Source organism: Aythya ferina (assembly GCF_964211825.1).
Source record: "Aythya ferina genome assembly, chromosome: 4".
Classification (NCBI taxonomy): domain Eukaryota; kingdom Metazoa; phylum Chordata; class Aves; order Anseriformes; family Anatidae; genus Aythya; species Aythya ferina.
In genome coordinates this window covers 5,615,848-5,638,796 of record NC_140300.1, presented here as the reverse complement: position 1 = coordinate 5,638,796, position 22,949 = coordinate 5,615,848, and the positions used below count along the sequence as shown (strand labels likewise).

The 22,949-nt window shown below is 41.8% G+C and overlaps 1 long non-coding RNA gene across 1 annotated transcript; it reads left to right on the top strand.

Annotated features, from left to right (window-relative positions):
- The first annotated feature begins 1,942 nt into the window (after positions 1-1,942).
- LOC311436276 lies at positions 1,943-4,472 on the top strand. Its single transcript, XR_014692715.1, has 2 exons — positions 1,943-2,585; positions 3,826-4,472. It is a non-coding gene; the product is annotated as an uncharacterized lncRNA (long non-coding RNA).
- Positions 4,473-22,949: the final 18,477 nt, after the last annotated feature.

Here is a 22,949-nt window from a genome sequence, read left to right as displayed (position 1 = left end):
AAACTAATCACCTGCCTGAGCGGGCCCCATTTTTAATCTGTGGGATTAGACAAAAAAAAAAAAAAAAAAAAAAAAAAAAAAAAAAAAAAAAAAAAGGATAAATACAGAACTTGTCTAGAAAAGTAAAAATTATGAAACTCGCTGTTCACTGACATTATGAAATGCCACCAGAAGGTTCATGGCTGTGTGGAGCTCGACTCAGCCTGTGTGCAGGAACGATGGTCATGCTGAAGGCAGGCAGGCAGAGGAGTGGATTATTTTAAGTGCTGTTTACAAACCTATAGTGTATTAGGTTCTGGAAGAGAAATCCTGCTAGATTTCTGAGTAGGAGGACAGGGAGAAACATTACAAGTTCACCTGAGATGCAATCTGCCTCAGTATACAAGTAGGCAACAGAGAAATTCAACTAAATGTGAAACTCCAGTTAAATGGTCAAATGGCTTGCTCTAGACTCGTGCAGCTAAGTTTTGCTTTGGTTCTCTGTCTGGGCTTGATTCCATGTTGCAGTGCAGAAGAGAGCTGGGAGATGCTACTGAAAGGAAAACTTTTATCAAAGTCCTTAGAGCAATGGGGAATAAAGAGAGGGCAATAAGGAGGGAGATATTCCAAGTAGACAGCACTGGTTAGGAGTGATGATTTAAAAAAAAAAAAAAAAAAAAAAAAAAAAGAGGAAAGAAAAAGAAAAAACATCTATAACTTGGTTTGAATCAGGGAGAGGTTTCATCTTTCCTTTTGACAGGGAAGATCAGGGTAGCAGCTTTCTGGTGCAGCTCAGAAACAAAATAATGCTTTTGCCTGTCTCCCTGGGCACCGAATGCCTGGCACATGTCTCTGAGCAGAGCTGCCACCATATACCTGGTCTCACAGGTGCCAGAGAGGTCCCATAGTCACTATTGCAGGACAAGATAAAACAAGCAAATGAATAACTCACCACAGTGAGCTCTCTGCAATTAGCACCCATCTGGAGCCATGGGTGGCCAAAAAATTGATGTTCTGCTGCTCTCTGACCTGCAGCATTCAGCCCCTACACCCCGTGGGCAGGTAATTGGACTCCAACGCCTTTTCTTTGAACTGTTTGCTGTAGCGCTGGAGGATTTTGTTAGATGTTTTATCTTTTATGTATCATTCACATCATTTTGGCGGTTTTCCCAACATAGCAGTGATATTTTTTTGAACTTGTTTCTGATTTTTCTTATTTTTTTAAAAAAAGAGAATGCTCCCTGCTGGACCTGAATTAGGAACAGCTCTTCCTTTAAGGTACTTAGAGATGAATTTTAAGGGGTAGAACAGAAGTAGAGGAGGGAGTTACACCTGACTTCACAAGACAAAGAGCAGTGTTGTAATATTCCTGTTTTGAGCATTGCAGAAGCCTGTTTAAGCTGTTGATCTGTGTTTGGGAGGGAAGACCATTTATTCAGCAGAGAGACATAGTAGGTAGAAAGGAAAAGATAGAAGAATTGTTCCCATCTCTTTGTGAAAAAACAAAGCTAGTCCTGCGAGGAGGAAGGGAAAGAAATCAGGGAAACTCTTGCTGTCTGCAAGCAAAGAAACCAAAAAGGTAACCCCTTTTCAATAAACTCTTTCACTGAGAGATGTATGGACAGCTTCATCCTCCTTGGGGAAACATCTCCATGGGACGAAGCCATGGCTGCTCTCAGCAGCAGTTTTACAGCACTGGAAACTGGTATCTCAGTCCCACAGATGATTCAGACTGCTGAGTACTGAGATGCTTTCATTTCAGGAAGTGCTATGAAATTAGGCTTTTCATTGCGACATTGAAATACTTGGGGAAAATCTATTAAGGCAGACCTAATTCAGCTGTGGGACTGGGTCAGCAGGCAGCACAGCGAGGAGAGCAGGAGACTCTAATTTACACAAACTATCTACCATGAGCAAACACACCAGGGGTGACATTTAAATGGTCTCTTTACTCTAGCTGTGTTACTGAAACCAACAGCATAAAAAAAAGCAATTTGTGGATGATACTAAACTAGGGGGAGAGTCTGATGTGACAAGTGACAGAGTGGCTGCCTAGGGGAGCTGGATTAATTTGAAGGCAGCCTAATTGAAACCCCATGAGGTTTGGCAAGGGGAAGCTCAAAGCTCTGTGCTTGGGATGGAGAAACCAGCCGAGAGCTGACTGTCCCAAACCAGCCCCAGTGGAGAGGACCTGGGGTTAATGAGAGACACTGGGTAAATTACAATCCAGAAATCCAGATCAGCCAAGCAAGGGATGCTGTTATCCTCTGGGGCTGGTGCTGCTGAAGCTGCATCTGGAGGATGGTGCCTACAGCTGGAGAGGGACACGGAGGGGATCCAGCAAAGGATCAGCATCCTGGGAGGCTCAGGCTGTGTGTTAAGGAGAGCTTTGCTCACCAGGCAGGTGGTGCAGTCCTGGGAGAGGTACCCAGAGAAGCAGGGCAGTCTGTCTGGGAAGGTTTCAAGGCTCAGCTAGATGAAAGTATGCCTGAGAGGATCTGTGTTACTGATGGTCCTGTTCTGGGCATGAAATTGGGCTGAGACCTCCAGAGATCTCTTCCAGCTAACTTTTCTGTGACACCGTGAAGAAACTGGAAGAGTGATCTGTAAGTTTTATTCCGTGAGTGACACTATAAAGTGCTGTGCTAATAAATTTTTATATTTAAGCAGCATTGCCAAGGCCCAGGGATTTTGCATGAATTAACGTTTGGCTGGGAGATTTGATGGCTTGAAGCAAGACTGCAGGGCATTAAGATAGTTGGTCACCAGTTTCCCTGGAAGTGCCCAAGAGTGAAGTAGTTACTGCAGTTGGAAGAATGTGTTTTAAAAGGTACTAAGTTGTGGAGTTTGTTGTCATATTTTATTTTCTTTGCTGTGAAATAACTTCTGAGGAAACGGATGCATCAAAATGAAGTATCAAAATGATTTTGCAAAAGGTGGCAGGGAGCCAAGCAGGGAAGTGGAAATGCCTCAAATGGTTAATGCCAGTGATGGAAAAAAGTGATTTGACAAGGATTATAGGAGATTTCTGCATGCTCGCTGCAAGAGGTCATCTAATGTGATTGATGCTCTAGCAAAATTTTAAAAGGTTGGACAAATGTAGCCATTAGCAACTTCAACCAACCTTGAAATGTTATTTGCAGAAATTTATATCAAGTTTCCTACATTTATTCATAAACAGATTTTATTTTTTAAAATTATTTTGGTTGTCATTCAAAATGATTCAGTGATGTTTTCAGTGAGAAAGCTCTGTTGTGCACAGAAGTTTACTGCAATAGTGGCTTCTTTCAGGAAGTGCTATTCTGAATCTTTTTTTTTTTTTTTTTTTTTTTTTTTTTCCAGTTTCTTTTCCTCGAGCTTTTCTGTGCGTAGATGTGAGCTGGAGAGGAAATTGCAGAAAATCACTAATTAACTTTGTAAAACCTGTCCAGTGAATTTGTGCTTTTCATTCTAACAAATGTTTGAGGAGAGTTGGCATGTTGCAAAGCTGGGAGGCTTAGCTGCAGAGAGACAAATGAGATAATTATAGCCCCTACTAGCTCTTTCTGGTACAATGGTTTTGTTCTGGGTCAGGGGCTACATGGCCACGTGCCCTTTTTCTGTCTCTTTCTGCCTTCTGTCCCTCATTTCTGGGTCAGGATTGTGTCTGGCCTTGTAGGAAGTGTTTATTTAGGAGTAATAGGGGGTATCTTTCCAACCTCACTTACATAAATTACAGTGGTGTTTTACACAGCACACCAAATACTGTATTTTTGTTGGATTATCTTGGATTTGTCTGTGTGCTGCCTATCCTTGGAGTCCTTCAAATATACAATCAGTAGCTATATGCTTGTGCTGGCTTTCCAGGTTGCACGCGAGTTTGACAAGAGGATCGAACCTGAGACTAAATGAAACAGCAGCTTGTGTCTGGTATGGGGAACCCAAGAAACACAGGTAGTTCGTAGTTGCAACAGCTTGTGATTGAGCACAGAGGATGTTTCTTTCCAACCACATGTGTTATGATGGAAATCAATAATGCTTTAGAGACCTGCCTCGTTGGTAAGTTGGAGAAGCCCCTGCCAGCACCCCAGCTTGGCATGGTGCTCTGGTCATGAAGGAGGGACTCAGGCAGTGCAGGAGATGCTACCAGTCAGACCTGTGCTTTCCAAATGAACCAGCCCCTGTGTTCAACATTCATGCGCCATTTCCACCTGAGAAAACAGAAGCCAAACTGGATTTCTTAATTTGTTCTCTAGTGCTGTCAGTCATGGCAGGACCTGCACACCTGCGTGTAGCTCTCCTCCCAATTATTTCAGCATTGCCAGATGCATGGTGAATGTTTTCCTTTCTTCTCTTTTCTTTAGCGACATCAGGTGCTGATCACTTTTGGAGTCAAAGTCCTAACTTGATGGACTAGTGATCTGATCTGATCTGACAAAGCCTTGCCCCCATTATTTCTGCCTGATGCTATTTCCCTGATAGAAATAAATCATTTGTCATTTTCTGAAAATCTACACATTCGTCCCCAGAATTTTGAAGCTAGTTGTGGTTCCTTTGCTGTTGTCTCAAAGTGATCCTTTTTGTTCCCCATGGATTGTAATTTTCTGCTACGAAGATAAAGTTGAAGACTAAACCTCTTTCTTTCTTCCTTCCTTTTAATTCCCCAGGACAGATGCAAAAGATTCCCTTGTCCTGCTCTGTTGTTTTGCTATTACCTTGTGCAAGATGAACATCCTAATAGGTACATAGGATTTGCTGTAACAAGTCAGCATATTTGTTTATACTATTCCCAGAGGAACACAAAACCTCTTGAAATGTATATCCTTTTTTGTACTTCAATATGGGATTCAAGAATAGAGTTTGTGTCACTGTAATATAACTAGAGGATGTATGTGAACCAGACAGTAACTCTTAAATAGTCTGTGAAGCCTCCCATGGAAATCTTCACTGTAAATCACCTTAAATTAATCAGGACAACAACATGCACAAGGGTGACATATTTATGGATGTTTAATGACCATTATTTTGGGACATAGCTTTACCATGATGTAGTGTCATATGCCTTGCAGCCTATAAAGTACAAAAGACACAAGAAGCCCACAGCGTGATCCATTTAAACCCCTCTTCCACCTCTGGTTAACTGTGCAGGAAAGCCTCAGCTTGGCATTTGTGCAGGTAGCACCCGGAGCAGCCTCTGAGCTGTGAGTGCAATGCTTGAGAGGGAGGGCTGGGACATGTCCCTCTGACTGCTGCAGCAAAGGACTCTGCCCTTGGACACATGGAGCGTGTTGTGTCGTCTATTCACAGAGGTAACAATTCCTGTGATCACTGCACACCAGGGATGCTTTTTGCCTTGCTTTTGATCAGTCTTATACAAAACTCCTTATGGTGTATCCCCTTTGCCTTCAGCATTGTATTTTCATTTTTCACTAAACATTAAAGTCTTTCATGCTGATTCCAATACCTATGGGAAATCAAATGTGTAACTGTTCTCTTGCATTGCTTACAGGAAAAAAAAAATCAGACTTCTATCTATTGCCAGTACAACTATATTGAATATTTATTACAACTTTGAGAGCTGATCTTTTTTCCTATACCCCCACATTAATTTCTTCCTCTTCTAATTGATTTTATTCTTTCCAGACCTCCTTCCTACCCATCAACAGTTGCCCTCTAGTCTTTGCTCCATGCCTTTCATGAATGCTATGGAACATCAGCTGGAATCAGGTGGTAGCAGTAGGCAGTGGCTCTTCAGATAATATATTAAACCACCGAGACTGTTGTCAGATGTTTGGGTGTTTTGGGCACTGAAATTTCTGTTGGGTTCAAAGAATAATCGAACAAAGGTATGAAGAGAAAATCTGCTGAGGGCTCTGAGGTGCAAAGAGGCTTCTGTAAAACCAAAAAACCACAAGGTTTTTGGAATTGGAAGAGCATGGTTGGGGCAGGATCAATGCCCACCTGCCTTGCTCTTATATCAAGCTGAAATACCCATATTAGCCACTTACAAGAGACAAGGCATGGGCTCAGAGGAGCCATCCTCATGCTCTGATTCCTTATCTTAAAGCAGCTTCCCTCTGCTTGAATTCCAGAAGATATCAGCCCTCCCTTTCTGTTTGCTTCTTGAATTGTTCTTCTGCAAAACTTTTTGATAAATATCTTCAGGCTGGACTCCTTTTAGCTATCTTTTCTCTATTGAACTAAAGATGTACTAAAATAGAAATTCCACCTGCTGTTGCCCAAGATGTGGATTTTACTTTGGTAACAGTGCATGACAAGTAAAATAAAAATAAAGCATAAACACATACAGGCACGCCCACAGATGTAACACCTTGGTTCTGCTCAAGTTGCTGTGCTTTGTTTTGGACAGAGTGTACAAATTAATGGACAGGTTAATATCATGTTTCTGTTTGCTTAACAGCAGGGTTGCTTGTTGTGGCGTCTTCTGTGGCTTGAGCATGCTTTCTTTCCAATGTGGACCTTGTTTAACTGCTTTATGTACCTTTCCATGATATTCAGTGTTGTGGATACGCATATCATTTACAGGAGAAAATGACTGCTTTGGAAAAAATAAGCACAAAACAAAAAACAAAGTAAGATCCTCGTGGCATGGGCAGTGTTGCTACTAAATTGTCAAAGTATTTTCTATTCTTTTTAGCAGCCAGTTGGAAGCAGGGCTCCTTTTCACAAAGGCAAAGGGGAACACTTTGTCCTGCTAGACACTCTTCTCAATACCCCTAAATAAACCTTTTTTAATGACAATGGAGGAATACTGTACTTATGTGCATAAGAACTCCCGCTTTCACTCTCTCTCTACATATTCAAGTGTTTTCTAGCCTGTATTGGATGGCAGAGACTGGGAAGCAAATAGAAGAGGTCAAAACAGCATGGTTCTGTCAGCTGGATAAGCTGCGGTTTTGATCAAAACTTTCTCCTCTCTCTTATTAATTTAAATAATTACAGCTGAGTGTTGAGCAGAGATTTGGCTTATTTTCACAGTTTGGGAACAGGGAGTGAAGCACACCGGTGTGTGAGTGATGCATGTGTGGGTTCATGTATGTGTTGTGTGCATAAAGGTATGCTCATGTTTGGTTGGACTTGGCATCAAGCATTTGCTAAATAAGACCTGACAAGTTGATGGCTTTACTTTCTCTTCCCCAAATTGCTCTGTTATGTCAAGTTGCAAGACGTCATATGAATGATAAACATGAAAAAGTACCCTCCATACAAGCCTAGAGGAATAAATTAATGAGCTATAAACAGCAAACTAATCATGAACGCTGTTTTGGGCATCTGAAGCCTGGATCTTCACATCCAAAGCCACCAGCCTGAAGCTCTTGAGCTAACGGCAAATCTCTAATGCGTTGCTGCAGCAGGTTTCCTCTCCTTGCTTATCAGCCACATCACACTCAAGGGAAATATCAAGTTAGAAGCCAGGAACAATCATAAAGTTTCAAAAGCAATATAAACCCCGCTGCCTGGTTGTGTAAACTGCAACGTGAGGATAGCTGTCCCACTAAAATATAGGTTGGGAGACCAGCAGCTAGTGCAGATCTCTTAGGGCTCTTCTCTGCTACAGCTCCGTGTTGTGAAACGGGGTGAGCATTTCTGTTTCTGTGAGCAGAAGGGTGTTACAGGCCAACATTATACCTCTTAATGTTGTCAAGAAAGGTGAGACATCCCCAGGGAACAGCACACATCCCAGTGCATGTGCTTCCACCTACCTCTAAAGTGACCTGGACTTGATCCTACTGCTGTGATCACATTAAACTAGCTGGACCACTGGCAAGATGCATGAGGACACCTTTCTGTGCTTTAGCACGTCATTTAATCACTCTTCCCATGCAGCCTCCCACATGGTAGTGCTCTGTACCTACCTCAGAGGCTATCAGCTGGAGTAATTAGTTCATGTTCACTCAGGAGTCTGAATAGGGAACAGGCTGTAATTCTGATTGCTTCTGATCCATTAAACTGAATTTTAAAATTAAGCTTTCTTTTCTCTCCTCTCCCTGAAGTTGTCAGTGCAAATAGCAAAGCATTTCATGTCAGCTCTTTGTATGGCTGTGCAAAGGAGCATTTCTAAAAGGCCGGTGGCTGGTGCTTGGATGTTCTCTGGCAAATACCCACGTTTTACCTCAAGGCATCCACAAGAGCGGCAGGGCAGCCAGATCCAAAGAGACAGCGCTGGCTTTGGACCAGGCAGGCAGTGCCACTGAACTTTTTTTAAACTTACCGATGTCTGAAAATGCGACGGTAACCTCGCAGAAGAGAGCAGATGACACTCTGCCCCGGATGCCTCAGTCAAGGGCTTTGGATGAGAAACCTTTTATTGAGAGAGTGCCGTGTACCTTAGCTGAGAGCTGTGATGGGAACTTCTGGGTCTTCCTCAGCTCAGAAGGATGCTGATTTAGTTGGCAGGAGCAAAAGCAAATCTTAGGCTGGCAATCAGCCGGCCATTTCCTTCCTCTCCTCCTGCCTGTTTGCAGTGGTGGTGTCAGGACACTTGCTGAAGACAAGCTCCATTTTTCTTTAACACCTTCCAGGTAGGCTCCCGTATAGCTGCTGGTTTTATTCAGGCAGGACAATGCAGCCCCTTGGAATGCTAAAGCATTCGGCACAGGCTTGTGTGATGGGAAGGATTGTTTCTGAGGCCAAAAGAGCAAAACCTCAGATGTTTAAAGACTCTCTTTGCAGGGTGTTTTCTGTCATCTGCAAAGAACTTGCTCTTTGATTTCCTTTTTCCCACCTTGCTCGGGCATTGTTGTCAGGAGACTCTGCAAATGTCAAAACCATTATCAGTCACAGGCAAGCAGGCTTTTAATTGAACTTTTATTCTCCTGTCTAACTTGCTGAACTCCAAAGAAAAGGCTACGATGCTGGCATGGAAATGGCCTTTTGGAAGTCACTGACTGTTAAAAGTAAGTTATCTAAAAAAGATTTATGTAAGTAATGTATTTTTCCCCATTCAGACCTTTCTCCATTTATATATATATATATATGTACAAGTAAGTGCATAGATTTTTATATATTCATAGTATCTGTTTGTGTTTACTTACATATATAAAAATAAAACATAGGTCCAAGTGTTAGAATATATCTTCGCCCTCACAACTTCACTCAGGCATATAGCATCTCCCAGCTCATGAAGCATACTGTTACCTTGTGACAGAAGCCCACAGAAAATAAATAAAAAATAGAAAAAAAAAAGTGTGAAATAAGAGTCTTGTTTGATGCCTTGTGCTGTCTCCATCCTTCTTTTTTATCCTTTGTTCACATTGCTTCCCTTCTCCATCTATTTTGATCGAAACATGACAGGCAGACCTGATATTCAGCTGCCTTAGTCCATAAATGTCTCTTTGGATGATGCTGTGCTCCAAACAAAATTCAGGGCAATTGGAACAAATATCCTGAGTCCATTATTAGTCTTTCTGCTTTATTAGGGCATTTTTTCCCCTTTGTGTCTCCCAAAGTGATTATCTCCGGTCTCGTCAGGTCTGCTTTGGCTTCAGGAGTCTACTGGATTCAGCTGGATGGCAAATGCTGTTTTTGCCATTAATCACCCAAACGACTGTGAGCCATTAGATCTTCTCCTGATTTATTTCTGGCATGCTGTCTGACTGTCCAGGCTCTGTGCTTTCATATTCTGTCTTTCATTCCACAGGAATCGCAAATGCCTTACAAAGAAATAACCTAATCCTGACCATTTAGGAGCTGAACTCTGTACCCAGGTTTTCTTTGCATCTCTCTCAATAGCCTCTCTTCCCCTTCCACACAATGTAACCTGTGCTGAACTCATTTTTAATAGCACGTAACATGTTCACAGCTAAACAGAAAAACCTGTGAAATACATCTCATTTTATATCCTATTCAAGCTTGAGGTCACGTCTGTAAAAAGGCTGTTTTGGGACACTCAAGTTCAAGCAGTCTCTGATTCGTATTGTATTCATATTGAGTGGAGATATTTGCCATTTCCTGTGGTTTCCAGAAATAGGACAAAGTGAGGTTGTCAACTGAACGTGGCTTTTGGATGCTGAGAGGCTGAGTCTTGCAGAGCCTCCTTGCAGAAGGTCATAAAAGGCAGAACTGACCTTCCTGCTTTTGATCCTGTGCAGGTGTGCCAGACCTGAGCTGTTGCTTTTACGAAGAGCAGGTCTATTAATCTAATCAAAAGCAACTGCTTGGTCCCAGCTCGTTCTCGCACAGCTTCTCTGAAAACAGGGGCATCACTATTAGTTTAATCCCTCAGGCTCCTTTGCCCATGACCATGGTATTAACTGCTCACATCCTACAGTTTTTATAGTATCAAGAAGCATAGTAAATGGCTGACGGGCTGCCATTAACAGGATTTAGGAGGAGAAGGGACACTTCCGAGACAAAGATGCTTTTTGGTACCCATGGGAGCTGTTTTCCACCTGTGCAGCAAGGTGGTAAGCTGGGAATTTGCACTTTCCACCACCAGATGTTGAAAACTTAGTGGAGTTTGGAGAGCCCATGTTGAGTAGGTCTGGTGGCAGCTGTTTGGGAGTGGCAGAGGGGAGAGCAGACCAGGCAAGAAAGCACAAAGATCGCAGCACAAACACCATAGAACTGGGATAGGTCCCATATTGTCTATCCTTAGAGGTTTCTCTTTCAGGAGCAAACCCTGGACTCCGTAGGAACTCACCAGGAAACCACACAGATACAGGTCCTGCTGTTCCTCGTGTTTTAGCAAGACCCCATAGTTTTCAAGGGAACAGCGCTAGACTTAACCTTCTGTGGACGAAGCCAGCAGCCTGATCTTCAGCTTTCCCTCTCCACTCTGATGAAACAGCCTATATCTTGGAGCACAGAGTCACTAACAAGCAGCCAAGGGCAGGAAAATGGCTGGCAGTCAGCTCCCAAGCTGCAGCATCGTTGCTGGTAACAAGAAGTAGTTCTCTCCCATTGCTCCTGGTGTGCTATGAAAAGCAAGAGTTAAGAAAGGTCATGCACATGGATTTTCTTCATCTGTGCTCCCCACAAACAATAATTAAAGCTTGACGTGTACTTTAATTAGGCTCCTCGCCTTTTCCTAGGTTGCAGTTCATGAAGGGTTTTTCAGTTTGCCACGGGTAACCATAGCTACCATTCATGGGGAAGAGGCAGGGAGGAATATTAAATATGCCTCAGTTCTGTGTAAGAGCTCTGGAGCTCCTATAACTTACATGGACTTTTTTTTTTTTTTTTTTGATATCTTCACTAAAAATCTTTCTATCACTTGATGGCAGTAGAGTTATAATATAAATTTATAAGTACTCATGCTGCATAGATGCATCGAAGGAAAAAAAACACAAAACACCTTCATATTTATGTTTGTCCATATATTTTTCTATGGTCTCTGTTTTGTATTATGTTTTAAAAAGACATAAGGCATAGGAAAGCCTTATATTTCCAGAAAGGATTAATGCAGAGGATATTTCATTCATTTGCAACCATCATAAATAACAGTTGGCACAACCAAATATCCCCTAAATTTCTTCAGCTGTACTTCCAGACTCTGCAAAAGTAAAATCAACTTTCTTATTGCATTTTAACTTCCGTGCATATAATTTCCTTTCTGCTGTGAGTACTGTGGCAGAGGCAGCAGCTCCTGTAGTTATGAGCCTGTGAGTTTCACGCTACTGGAAATGCTTCTGCTTGCTCTTTTATGGTCAAAATACATATTAAAAGCAACAATTCTGATATTGAGTTACTCTCAGCTCTCATTTCCTGAAATTCAGTTAAGTCCCCAACAAACAGTGAGACTTTGCTATATAACCAACAAATGACGAAGTCTTCTTTCAGTAGTTCTCCCACAGTCCAGGTGAAAATAATCTTGGATAAAATCAAGACCACCTCCAGATATCCATTCTTCCTTGCCCTGGAAGGTGTATCAGGGCAAACCTTGTTTCACTGTATAACCAAAATCTGGCTCTGTCCCTTATAGGTAAACCTCCAATCCAGCTTGTGTATAATACTACACTGGAGATGCAGCAGTGTGAACTTATTGCCAAATAGCTAAGCACTAAAACATGAGCTAATTGCCTGGCCTGTCTTTTTTACCCAAGTGACTGGCATGTGTTAGTGACTTCGTTACCTGTGGCAGTGAATCCAGTGCCTACCTTGCCAGAACTAAGCCTTTATTTTGCTGCACAGATGCTGACATCCAGTCCTCCGTGAGCTGGGAAACATTCCCTCTTCTGGAGTTATGAGCGTACGATTTTATGGGCTGTCCAAATCTCCTTGCACAAAAATTGTACTGCCTTCCAGAGGAAAAATACCTCCCTATCCCACTGCTGATCGCTCCTGGATGCTCGTATATATTTACAGTACTATGAGGTTTCAGTCAGATCAAGCTGTTTTTTTCCCTCTTTTTTTTTTTTTATTTTATTTTTATTTTTTTTTTTTATTTTTTAAACTTCTAGTCTGAAAATGCTTTGGAAAAGTATCTGCCAGTTGCACAGCTGCAACATTGCTCTGCACAGGGCACTGGTGGCCAGAAGCATCAAAGTCTTGCAGAGAGCAGCAGAATGTCATGATAACATCTGTCTGCAGTTTTGGGACCCATGCAGACCAAGGCCCCCTTTGAGAGTTTTCCCCAGGCACAAGGATTTCAGCACTTCTTCCTGCTGCTCAGCAATGCTTTTGCTTTGCTTACCCTTGCAGATGTTGTTTTGGCATGGCTGTACCCAAGCACCTCGCTGCAGGAGCGGGGACACGGAGCCAGGTCTGCTCCTGCAGGCAGGGCACCCCAGCGAGCCCTCCCTCTCCCCATGAAGGTGCTCCAGATAGCATTGCTTATGCTTTCCTTCCCTCACGAGTCTCTCTGGTTTGATTAATATTTAATCCTTCCACCTGCTGGGACAACTCGACCTGGGGAAACCAAGAAAACCTTGTTCCAAGCTGTTAGCAGCCTGCTGAGCAGCTGCGTGGGGAGGTGGAAGACATGGATTCATTTCTAAATCAGGCATGATGGACTTGAAAGTATCTCCCACCACAGCCACATCTTAGATATATATGGATTTAGGACTTTGTCTTCTTTCCCCCAGATCCACAACTCAGAGAGAGCACAGGTGAGACCTAGTTGGTAAACAGTCAGCACCATTCGTTCCCTCTTCTAAACCCTGTTCAGGGATGAAAAACCCTTTAGCAGGGCCCTTTACTCTGAGGTTTTGGCTTTGCCCTTGTGGACAGGAGCTCACCCAGTGTGCAGAGCCCATGGCACCCCCTTTGCAAGGTGTCTCTGGGCCACGTCCTCGCCCTGAGCTGCTCGTTCTGCTTCTGGGCTGCAAGCATTTCCCCCCTAGCAGGACCTGCCCTTTCTATTCCCCATTACTTTGTTCAATCCTCTGTTAAGTGAGGCAAGCAAGGAAAATAAACCACCCTCTTGATGTCAGATAAACTGCCTTTATTTCACTCCAAGGTATTTTGACATTAATAACGTTGAGAACATTCAAATAACAGTGCCAAGGGAATGGAGCAATATTTAACTTTCATTTTACCTTGATCTCATTACTTGTTAGAAAGCCTATTACAGAACAACTGCTTTCTTGTTTACAAAAGAAAGAGAGGAAAAGTAACTATAATTTTTAAACCTGCAATGGCTAAAGACAACACGGAGATTATTTACCCCAAATCAACAATCTCAACTTCAGCTACAGTAACTTTATAGGAGCTGCTGCAGCATTTCAGTTATCTGCATTTTATGGCTGGTGAGGACTTTTACTATAAATTTAGATGCTTGCAGATCCTTTATCTGTCATAAGAAAGTAGTTGGTAAATGACTGAAGCGCTCTCATTCCCGGGGATGTTATGATCCAACATCTGCTGAAGTCCATGGAAAAACTCCCTGTTGACTTGTGCTGGTTTTGAAACAGGCACTTTTGAAAAAAATATAGAAAAGGGAGAATATTTTTTGCCTCTGTCATTTAGCAGTAAGAGGGTGGATAGTCTGAAAGCCTGTTGCTGTGCCAATGTAATTGTGCTGGACTTGGTCTTCATTGAAATGGAGTTAGGTCAAGGAATATTAGGGCTGCATATCTGGATAATGAATTATGTTTGTTCTTTTGTTTCGTGCTCCATATCTATGCATCCTGTGGGAACCAATCACCCCAAAACATTGCTAATGCTATCTAAAAATGGTTCTGCTGGCTCTCATCCCACCAGATGGGCTTTCTGCACTAAGCTCAGATGCTACCCCAATATATTTTAAAAGATTACTGAGTTTGTCCAATTTTAAGCTATCACCCTTGTTTCTTTCAGAGAAAAACATCAGTCTTCTTTGTTTTGACACCTCCTGAAAGCAATTCTGCCTCCTTTCACCTGCCTTCCTGGAGAGGTCAAGTAGTCCAGGCTTATGTCTGTCACCCTTCATCAAATCAACCCTTCACTCACTTCACACTGAAATTTGGGACTAAGCTTCACAAATCCCCCATTAAAAAGCTGCTGTCACCACCCCTTGTCCCAGCCCCTTCTCTTTGTCATATCCACTTCCTCTTTATCTCATTTGCAGCAGTACCATCCATCAGGATGGAGCTTACTTGCTGTTCTCAGCGTATCTAGCCCTGCCTAGGTCTGGTCTGAATTTCTTCAAACTGTCCTAGGATAACCCTGAGTTATTAAGAAATACTTCATGTTGCCTCAGCCTTGAACACATGGCCTTATAAAGATCTTTTCAGGTCAGGCAGCTCTAAATCAATACTAAATTGCAAATCCTGAGATTAATTGTGCCTATTTCAGAGTCCAAGCTTCTTTCATGATTCTCTGTATCTTTTCCCCTAAAAATTACTATAGAAATGTCCATTTTCTGGGAAACAGGTTAAGCAGTTTGCTTATATTCTTTCCCTCTTCTTTTTTATTTTATTTTATTTTTTTTTAATTCTATTTTAAACTTGTAATCAATTACGCTTTCTATAAAATAAGCCAGTTTTGACTACAGAGAGTAAAAAGACCTTAAAAGCATCTTAAGAGGCCTGAAACTGATAAACCAAAGTGTTTCCCTCAGGATAAGGCACAGGGTTTATGATGCTTTTTGACAGTGACAGGATTTAGGGGTCAACAAAAGGAAAGTACAAGGAAAAAGCTAAGGGTAGCTCCCTCACTTTATGTATTTTGTATGTGCTTTTGGTCCCTGTGCACCTGTACAGAGTGAGGGCTCACAGGTGAGATGTGTGCCTATGGTGCTCAGGATGCTGAAGCCTGGGTGGTCACCAAGGTTTCCCAGATAGTTGGGCAGCCTGTGGCTGAGCCACCCACATTTGCTCCGGAGGTAGAGTGTTACCTGCATGACACTGCACACTGTAAGCCACTGCAGTTAGAAAGCTGATAGTCTGAATTTGGGCACGTCTGATTTCTGTCTGCCTTTCTTCCCTCTGCTGTCCTTACCCCTTACTCAAATCACCAAAGTCTTTGTCAAGGTTAATCCTCTACAAGACTGCTACAGAAGTTGCTGGTTAAATCCCCATGTTAGCACCTATGCTACATCCAATTTGGGGAATGGCGAGAAGGGAGTTGCATTCCCTAATTTTCTGGACTCCAAATATTTCTCTGATCTCTTAGGAGCTTTCTTCGCTGATAACAAAGTTCCCAGCCTCAGCTTGTTCACATAAGACCCTTAAAATGTTTTTGTATTTTTCTGCTGGTTTCATAAAGCAGGCATGCATTTACTTTAGAAGAAAAAGCTGAGAGTCTTTATAGCAATATCATTGCTATTCCAGTGGTGTCTCTTCTATGTCTCCACGGACTTAGAAGGCTGAAGGTCTTCTGGCAGGCTGAGCTTTGCCTCAGGTTCAGAGTGAGCCAGCTCCTTACATAAAGTCCAGTAGGAAGGGGAAGAATCAGGAGAAAAAAGTCTATATATATTAATAATTGGCCTATTTCAGTCTGGTTTTCTGCCACACTAATAAATCCTACCCTTTCACACCAGCTTTTCCCTAGATCTGAACAGGAACACATTGTATTCTTAGTCGTCCATCACTCCCAACTGCAGCAGTTGCAATTACAAGGTTATTTTAAGTTCAGGAGGAAGCTTACTGGTTCTACCTTGTCTGAACCCCACAATTCCAAAGAAAATGAATGGGGTCAGTGGGTTTAGGCTTCTAGGTTGCATGCAGTCTGAAGCAGTGGCTTAGCACAGCTGTGATATATATGTGCTTCTGTGCCCTGGAAATCTCCTTCCTCACATGTGGGATCTATTACAGATGTTGAAAAGTTAATTGTTCAAGCTGAAACAGTCTGCGTGGGCTTTCTCTGCAGTCAGTAAGGAGAAAGTGTTTCCAGAGGGGGGAGTTTATCTCACCTGCTCTGGGGTATGGTCTCATACATCAGTTTTAGCTGTAAAAGAAAATCAGTAATCCTATTCCCTCCCCTCTCTTGGCTGTACGATGCTGCGCTTGTGCTAAAGCTCCTTTTCCTGGGGAACCTGGACAGGGAATTGAGCTGGTAGAGAACTACCCCTCTTGCGTATTTTGTTGTTGTTTGTTTGTTTTTTTTGTTTTAGTCAGATATAAACCAGCTCAGTTTCTTGCTCAGTGAACAGCTGAATAAAACAGCAATGACAAAAAGAAAGAGAAAGGAATACCTGGGTAAGGCAGGGGGCTGTTGAAGCAACCCTTTCTATGGCACCATGGGAATATTAAAGGGGCTGTGGAATTGCACCCCTAAACAGAATGCATCTTTCCTTGGGGTGTGTCTCTTGTACCCCAATTTTTACAGGATTTATGAAGCCTGAAAAGACAGGTAATATTCACATTTGCTCCAAAGGAATAGCAATAACTGGTGTGGAAATAAATGCTGGAGCTGTATTGATTTGGCACATATTTGTCCTGCTATTTGTCTGTCATGGTTAGGACACAGCTCTCCTTCTTGCTTCTGGAGACAGCAGGCACGAGGCACTGCCAGTGCCATGCTCACATCGTATCTGGTGGACAGAAAGAGGCAATGCCTCAAAAAGAAAACAAGCTGTTTTCTTTAAAATTTAGATCTTCCACTGTTGCACATTGATTTATTTCCACTGAAGCCAGCATTAGTGAAGACTTGCAGTGTTTCTTTGTGGAATAAGGAGCAGCTCCATTAAAACTGATAACACTTTCCATTAAGTTAACAGGCTTTGGACTGGGCACGCATTATTTGTGAGGACTGTACAATTTGTGCATTTCCCTGCACTGTACAGACAGGAGGACAGGAACGGGGAAAAAAAAACAAACAACAACAACAACAACAACAACAACAACAACAACAACAAAAAACAGACAAGATTTAGAGCCCTCAGTCTCCTGGCAGCTCTGGGAGAACAGGGTGCAGATGACACAGGAATGCAGATATGACGAGGGATTTCTGTGGCAGCTGAAGTTGGAAAAAGTTCACCAGAAAGCAATCCTGGTAAAGAAATTGCTGCAGGGAGCTGCAACAAATAAGGATTATAATAAAGAGCCAATGACAAGAGAGCAGAAATGACATTTTTTTTTTTTTTTTTCTGGAAGCATTTCCTGATTTATCTCCAACCAGAGTCTCTCAGAGTGAGCATATTAGAGCTTAGACTATATAGCAGAGAAATAATGAAACTATCTTAAAATATAGGCACCCTTGCTCACTGAATAATACAGGTTGCTAAAAGATAATTAACAAGCTAATAACCTCAAAACACAAGATGACCAGATAAACAAGATTGTTTTTAATATGCTGCAACAGATATGTTGGATCTTAGTAATATTAATGTGCTAGTTGTATTACAAGAGAGTACTGAGTATAAACAATAGCAGGACCATACTATTTTCTCTCTCCTATATCTGCTGACCACATGAACTGAAATATTATTTAAGAATGAACATAACATCCTGCGACTACCACACATGTAGTGTAGGCACAGATCATGTCAATTCAGCTCCTTCTACCCCAGGCAATTCTCCACTGCTCTGCCAGTGTAGTCTAGTTACCCCTCCATAGACACGTTCCTGCCATGTCTTGGGCTGCAATGTGCAGTCTTGACTGATGTCACGTTATGAAACCCATCCTGTAAACTCTGATTTCTTGCTATTTTATGCACTTTAAAACTATCTTTGGTCCAGCCACTGCAGTGAGATGAGGGATGCCCCTAGCAGACTCAACATCTTTCTCCATCCCATCTAATGTCTCACCAGACATTGGCTGCATCCCTTGTATGTTGGGCAGGGCTACTGAAAACCTGGAGATATTTCCTAGAAAGGGGTGGAAACTATAAGTATCTTAACCAAAGGAATTATTTTGCCAGTGAACGATGCCAAATTCAATATAATAGTTGTTTTTTAGGAAGAATCTCCCTCTAATGCACACAGGCGCACACATGCACACACACACACACACACTAAAAAAAAAGACCAAAGAGAATGAAAATTTTCAGAGAGCTAGTAGTTCCACTTTAGATACAAGCAATGTTTTTAAACAGATATGGAATGCTAATTTCCACATTTGTCCCCAACAGGAGGAGAGACAGGATAGGGAGGGAGGGGGTGTGAGGAATGAATAATGTGGCATTCTCTTTTTGTTGAGTGACCTTTTAAAACCCAGGGACTGAAATCCAGATACCAGGGGGGAGCCTGGGGGAGGAATTACAGACAGCATCACTGCTCTCTGCTCTCGGTTACACGCTCTGTTCCTCTATTGAAAAGGCAGTACAGGAGGCCGAGTTAGAGCATGAAGAATAGGGTCACAACAGTGACTTTTTTTTTCTTTTTTTCATTTAAACAACCAATGTTATAATTCCACCCTTGTCAGACCATTACTAAAAACCAACTCATAAATCCTGAATCACTTGGCTTAAAACATAAAATTACAGATTTAGCTGCAGAGTACCAGGAAATGCTGAAACCAGAGTAGTATTTGGTATTTACATTAAATAAGACATGGCAAACAAAAGGGTTTACTCTGCAGGTGGGTGACATACTGAAGCCAATAACATTCAAAACAGGTTTATGCCCCTTAATCTACTTTTTTAAGTCATTGTTGAAGTCAATTGATGCTTTGCGTGTACTTGAACTCCAGTAACTAGTTCACAGGTCTTTATATGATGCTGCTGAACTGGCTGAAATCTTTTTTGCACCCAGCTTGTTAAATGACCCTGTTAAAAGCCCTAAAGTCATAGGACACTACATCAGAAATCACCCCTCAGATATAATGATGAAAATGGAAAAAATAGGTGTTGATAGTGTTTAAATTGACTGGAACAGATCAGAACACAAAGTTCATTTTATTTTTTTACTTTTATTTCCACAGTTATGTGTATCTGCATTGTAACAAGCTTTTGTATTAACTCCAACCAAGTGAACATATTCTAGCATTCATAGTTGTTGGCGTTATAATTTTCTAAAATAGCACTGAGAAAGTAAGTTCCCCACAGAAGTTTAGCCTGAGAGCCACGTTCTACATTTACTAGTTGATACAAATCTTTCTACCATGAATAGGTAAAAGGATAGTTAGGGACGTAAGGCTTGAAAACATATTTTGGCCATTTAATCCATTCCATATAATCACCCCAAATGTCTTACAACCAAACCTCCCATCACAGATAACTAAGCTTTTTCTAGGCCTCTGCAGTAAACTTGAGATCTGAGGCTTCAACATTAATGTACCTGACTAAGCATATATGGGACATCAGCACCTAGCTGCATACTGGTATCATGCAAGAGGATACTAAAGAACCTGGAGACAATTAATTGGTTAAATATCCTAGATGTGCCCTATATGACAGAGGAACACAATAACAACAACAACAAAAAAAACACACAGATGATCCAGATCAACATTAGGTGGAGAAAAAAACCTTCCAGCCTCCAGATTGGGCAGTTGTTTAACTCAGATTTGTGTATACAAATCAGTCATGTGCAGCATCTTAATTCTAGAAAACCACCAGTAGGTTGAGATTGGCCTCTGTATCCAGCTGTGCCTGATCTCTGATAATCTAAAAGGCAAAAAGAAAGGGTAAAAAACAGTAGAAAATACAATTAACCTCTCATATCCACACACTAACAATATCAGAGAAAATTTGCCCTAGGATTCACACCTATTTGCAGTAGTTCAGCTCTGTTTTTAACAACATATACAGTTAGATCTCTTCCCTGACTTTTAGCTGTAGAAAATCAGCAAGAAACATAAAGAAATTCATGAGCTATATTGTGGTCAGAGTAATTTGTAATGCTGCAGTGAGACAATAACAAAGATCAATGAAAAGGGTACTCAAAAGAGTAACAGTCATGGGAAAAAAAAATGAAGGAAATAACAGCTCCTTAGCTGAGGGGCTGGTTCTCTTCAGCAGAATTTTGAGTTTGGTTTCAGAAATTTTTCTTCAGTTGACTTCACTCAGAATCAGGAAAGCATCCTCCACCAGCAAGACAACCTGTGTTGTTTGCGGCAGGCCATTGCCAGGGAAGATGATCTGTAAGTGTCAATCCTGCCTTCAGGAATGCTTGGGTAGTACCATTGACCTGAGCCTCACAAATGGCCTTAGGAATCAATCCTCCATCCAACCTGAAAATATCCTTAGAAAGGATGCCAACACCCAAAAGTTGACCCTGAAAAAAGTTGAAAGTTGTTTCTGCTGCTTAGAACAGGTGAAGCTCTAGAAGTACATGGATTTGTGTGAAAGCTGTGACATGGTGAGGACAATATGGTCCAAATAACTGCTGATACCCACAGTGTTACCGGTAGGCCTGGGAAACACTGAAAACCAGCAAGTTTCTGGAGCGTATCTCAGATATGATACAGAGGATGGACTCTACTAAGCTTTACCAGACCCACAGGTCACTGAAGGGATCAGATAGTTTCTTTTTGTCTTCGCAAAAGAAGTGACCATTGGCAGCAGGCCGCAGCTGGCTCTGAAGGCTTTAAGCAGCGTCTGTCACAGTTTGACCTGCCCTGAGCGAGCAGTGACAGAAGGTGCACTGAAGCATCAGAATGACCTGGAGACCTGGTGTCTGGTAATGAAAGGTTTAAAGTTTTAATTGTCCACAGCACCTGGCCTACTTTGAGCTTCCCGCTGAGTAGCAGAGGTCAGTCAAGTCACAGCGCTGAAAATCTTTGCCTATAAAACATCTGCCATCTTTAAAATAACTTAAATAGGTTATAGTCACACTGTGAAGCTGTTTGTTTCAGCTTCCTTGTTTAGATTATGCCAGAGAATTGCTTTTGGGGATGGAGGGATGCTGGAACTGAATTAGGTAAACAGGGACAAGATGTTCCAAATTCCTCCCTCTTCACACAGCAGGCCCTGAAAAAAATACTGCCTCTTTCTTCTGTCAGTACAGGATTGTGGGGGCAGCAGGGAGTCAGATTGCATGTGTCACCTTTCTGAAAGTTTGATTAACTGGAGATTCATGAGATTGTTGCAAAACCAGCCCCAGAGTCAATGGAGAGCTCTTGTCCACAACTGCTGCAAAGAGTAAAGCTCTGATAGCAGCCCGTGGGGTGGTGAGGCACAGATGAGAGAATACAGGCAACCGTATCTGATAAAATCAGCCTCTGTTGTGGTATGTCAAAAACCATCATCAGTCCTATTCATGTGGTCAGATAACAAGGACTCGGTCAGAGAGAGGTAAAAAATGAGTCTAGAATTCATGAGCGTTAAATTAGGTGTTTCAAGAGATGTATGACAACTCATTTATCTGCATGTTTCCATTCAGAAGATGGTGGAGGTTGATTTGGGAGAGAAAAATAAAATAAAATGTCTGGTGTGACCTAGTCACCACAAACTGCCCTTTGACATGGAAACAAGGTTGTACCAAAGGAATAATTATCCTCATACTCCTAAACAATCCAAATGTTCCTTAGGGCAAATTTTATAAGCTGAGAGACATGTCAATTATTTTTTTGTAATGTCATAATCCTTTTACAAGCACTTCCTTTTGATGCATAATCTCTGCAATGAAGTTCTGTAAAATAACCAGATTAGATGAATCATACCAAAAAATGTTAGAAAAACCCGACACGTGTGGCTTCAGAATAGCAGTTGCATACTTTTGCAAGAATAAGAGGCCAAATTCAGGGTAATGTATGTAAGGACTATGTATGATGTATGTGTACACATCAAAGCAAGAACTGGAATTTACTTTAAGAAACTTTGGAGTTTCTTTGGACCTTAGGTCCAGTCCTCCATATTCTCAAGAAGTTGTACTGTACTGTCCCTTTCATGAGAATCACAGAATCACAGAATCACAGAATTTCCTAGGTTGGAAGAGACCTCGAGAACCTACACAATACAGAAAAAGGGGAACTTTGAGATATCCTGTTTATTGTGCAGTCTTTTGCAGGGTTCAGCCAATCTTGTCTTGCTCCTGGCATACCCTTTTCTTGTCTTTCTTTAAAAATCTCCAGTGTAAGAGACATTTCACACCTTATCCAGACAACCTATTTGAATGTTTCACCTATCGTAAGACTATACATCCTCATGTCTTGATGGTATTTCTTGAGGTAATTGAAGATTCATTCTCACTCTCCTGTCAGAGACACTGAGAACAGATTATCCTCTTTCTAGCAGAATTTGTTTGCCATCTCTCCTCTCCTCATCAGTACAAACAGCTCTAGATCTCTCTCAGGGGACATGAATCATAAACCTCTATGGGTTCTTTTAACCACACTCCCCCCCACCAGCTTGTCTACATTTAGTCTATATCTTTCAATATCTTTCAAGAGATAAATCTAGAGAATTGACACACTTCCCAGCAGTTAAGTAGAGTCAAATGATTTTTGTCTCAATCTATACCATTCAGCATGATATTTGACGTTTTTAGCAGCACCAGGATGTTTAGTTGTATTCTGTTTGGATCTCCCAAAGTCTCCCAGATACTGTGCAGTGGTTTAAGAAGTCAAGCAATGGTTTAAGTAGTTTAGTCCCATACTCTAACTTGATTTTTGCTGAGGGTTATTAATCTGCACTTGTCCACAGTGAACTTCTCCTCCACTTCACAAAGCTGGTTGTTTTTCTACTCTTGTAATACCTACAAAATGGGACAAGTATTCACTGATGA